We start from the raw sequence: 2,891 nt of genomic DNA on the forward strand, positions 1-2,891 counted from the left end.
ATACCCAGTTATAATTTAATAAATATTAATTAATAATTTGTAACACTAAATATAGGTGTTAGTTGAAAATAAATTATTTAAATAATTAATTTTTTGAATATTAATTTTTTTTTTATAATATGGTACTTTAAAATTAATTATATATATTATATTAATAATACTTATTGAGGTAAGATTTTAATTTAAATAAAAAATTATAATTCTAATAAATATTAAAATATGATAATAATTATAAGTGGTTTTATTTTTTAAAAACTAAAACTAATTTACATAAAAAAAGAAATATATATTATAACATTACCCTTACATAAATTATATACTTATTACATAATATTATAAAATTAAAAAGGCCCAAAGCCCACGTTTTCACTTTATCCTCTAATCCCTACTCATTTTCTTTCTGTCAACCTAATCAGCCGCACACTCATTTCTCATGGTATCATCGCATGCCTCTCCGATGAGATGGGTTGCTAGCTATCAATGGCGTCGGGGCTTGGGACTATAGCGTGTGGTGGATATATCGTGCAGGGGCAGAGGTATCTCGGTACCCTCTTTTCTCTCGTCTCTCTCTCGCTAACCCTTTCATCTTCATCTCTCTCTGTATTCCTCAGGTGATGGCCATAGATGGATTTGGTGGAGCTCTGGGAAATTTTCAGTCATGTATATCTGGGGCCATCTTCGGCATCAGTTGGTGGTTTTGGATCGACTTCGTTGTCCGCAACCCCATCAAGTTTAGCTTCGTCCATTATCTTGATTTATCCTTTGACATAATCTATATCATCTTAACTATTTTTGTGATATTAATTTAGGGTTTATGTTGCTGGCTTAGCTACTGGGGTTTGATCATCACCTTCATTTTGATCTGGGTAGTATTGTTTTTGCATTGTTGTAGTTGAAATGTGGAAGATGTGGAGAAGAGACCCAGAAAGAAACTTCTTTGACATTGAATGAGACTGTTCCTCTCCCTGTAGGCAAGGGCACAGCTCATCTCATTCAGAAGGTAATTCCTATATATGCCTTTCCTTTCAAGTAATGGAATTTTATGCTTGCTTCGTTTGCAATTAATGATAAATAAATTGATAGCGATAATATCAGTCTTTACTTTTTGACATGTACATATATATATATATAGGGATAGTTTGATGGAAACACATGTATAAACATGTTAGATCAGTTTGGTCTCCCATTGTTTATCACGGTGTAACATTATGTGCCATTAAATCTTGGTCCATATAAATATATTTATATGTGTGTTATTGTTTACGCTGCAATTTAGTATCTTATCCATAAGATGACAATGGGATTAGAACACCTTCCCCTTTCCCACACACTCACACACCCAACCACCTTGAGCTAGTTTTGAATGACGCAATTAAGTACCTTAAAGTCTCTGTAGTTTTGATTTTTGGAAGCTCTTTAGTTCAGACAAGTGAGCTTATGTATTTATATATGAGAAATCAGTAGTTTTATTTTATCAACATTTGTATCTCTGTTTTCTTGAACCCATGCTGTACTGAATTTGTGACTGGGTCGAACTTTAAAATATCAGCCTATCGGGGATATAAACTTTTTATGATCAATCAACCAAAATGCTGAATTTGCCTTGTTACTGAGTTTCTATGATGCCAGCATAGTCTTACAGTCAAATTTTCTGTGATCTGCCTAGTTCTTGTAACTTTAATGCCAACTATCTCATGATAAATAACTTGGGCCAGGCTTCATAACCTCTCGTTCCTGCATAATTATAAGTTAAATAGTCTTGGTGGACCTCTATTTTTAGTTCCTTATGAATTATGATTAGTTTGTCATTCAGTTGCTGGCTTTTTTTTTTCCAAGTGCTCTGTTTCTTTTGGCAACCTCTCACAAGGGTGGGAAAGTCTACTTGCAATTGGAGTTTGGAGTCAATAGGAAAATGGTCTTCTTGTTTTATCATTTCTTTTGAAAAAAAACTTTTACTGAATTTGTTCACATTCCTTCATGCCCAAAGTACTTTATTTTTTCTTTAAAAGTTGTAAAATCTTCATGAATGTTTTATTTAGAGATCTTAAAGATTCTTCCTATGGAAATAATAATCTTATTTTATATTAGGTATTAGATGAACTAATTTTGTTTATTTTTTTAATTATTATGTATATATCATTCATTTATGGATGTATTTTGGTAAATAACTATGTGTTTCAATTTGAATTTTAAATTGCACACAAAGTGTCTGATAAAATGCACTTAGTGTATTTCCTTGATACTTTGTATTTTCTTTGTCTTGTTTTAGTCTAAAAATTTTAATTTATTGATTTTGTTTTGATATAAAGTATTAGATAGATAAAATTAGTATTAATATATGGTGTCTGCATTTTTATTTTACATGCTTTCGGTGTACATTCCTTCATGCCCAAAGTATTATGAAACTAAGAAATCCTTATTATGTTCTCGGTGCTCTTATTTATAACTATATTATCTTTTCTTTTCTTGCTAAGTACTATGGACTTAGAATCTGATGCATATTACCTACACAGTGCATGTCTTTATATGTGTGTATATATGTATATTAATTTCTCGTTGTTTATTGTATATTTGCTAATGTGCTAATGGTGTTTTATTTTGTATTGTAGGCTAAAACTCTACTGAGAACCAAGACAATTATATAAGAGAACCAAGGCTACAAGAAATTCTTCTTCAAGTTGTTGGCTATTATTTTCTTTCTTGCTTGTAAGAATGTTTTTATTTATGTTTACCGAGTTTTTCGGAAACGAATAACTAACAGAATAATAAAAAGATAAGAACTGTAGAAATGCTGAAATGTAACTAAACAAACAGTGTTTTTACGTGGTTCAGGCGTTAACAAGCCCTAGTCCACGAGTCGATGTTATTATACTTGGAAAAGGTTACAGTAA

The 2,891-nt window shown here is 31.0% G+C and overlaps 1 long non-coding RNA gene across 1 annotated transcript; it reads left to right on the forward strand.

The window, feature by feature from the left end:
* Window positions 1-358: 358 nt before the first annotated feature.
* Window positions 359-2,891, forward strand: LOC133803066 (uncharacterized). Its single transcript, XR_009877801.1, has 4 exons — window positions 359-536; window positions 612-730; window positions 893-1,000; window positions 2,610-2,891. It is a non-coding gene; the product is annotated as an uncharacterized LOC133803066 (long non-coding RNA).

The sequence above is a fragment of the Humulus lupulus genome, chromosome 1 (genome assembly GCF_963169125.1).
Source record: "Humulus lupulus chromosome 1, drHumLupu1.1, whole genome shotgun sequence".
NCBI lineage: Eukaryota > Viridiplantae > Streptophyta > Magnoliopsida > Rosales > Cannabaceae > Humulus > Humulus lupulus.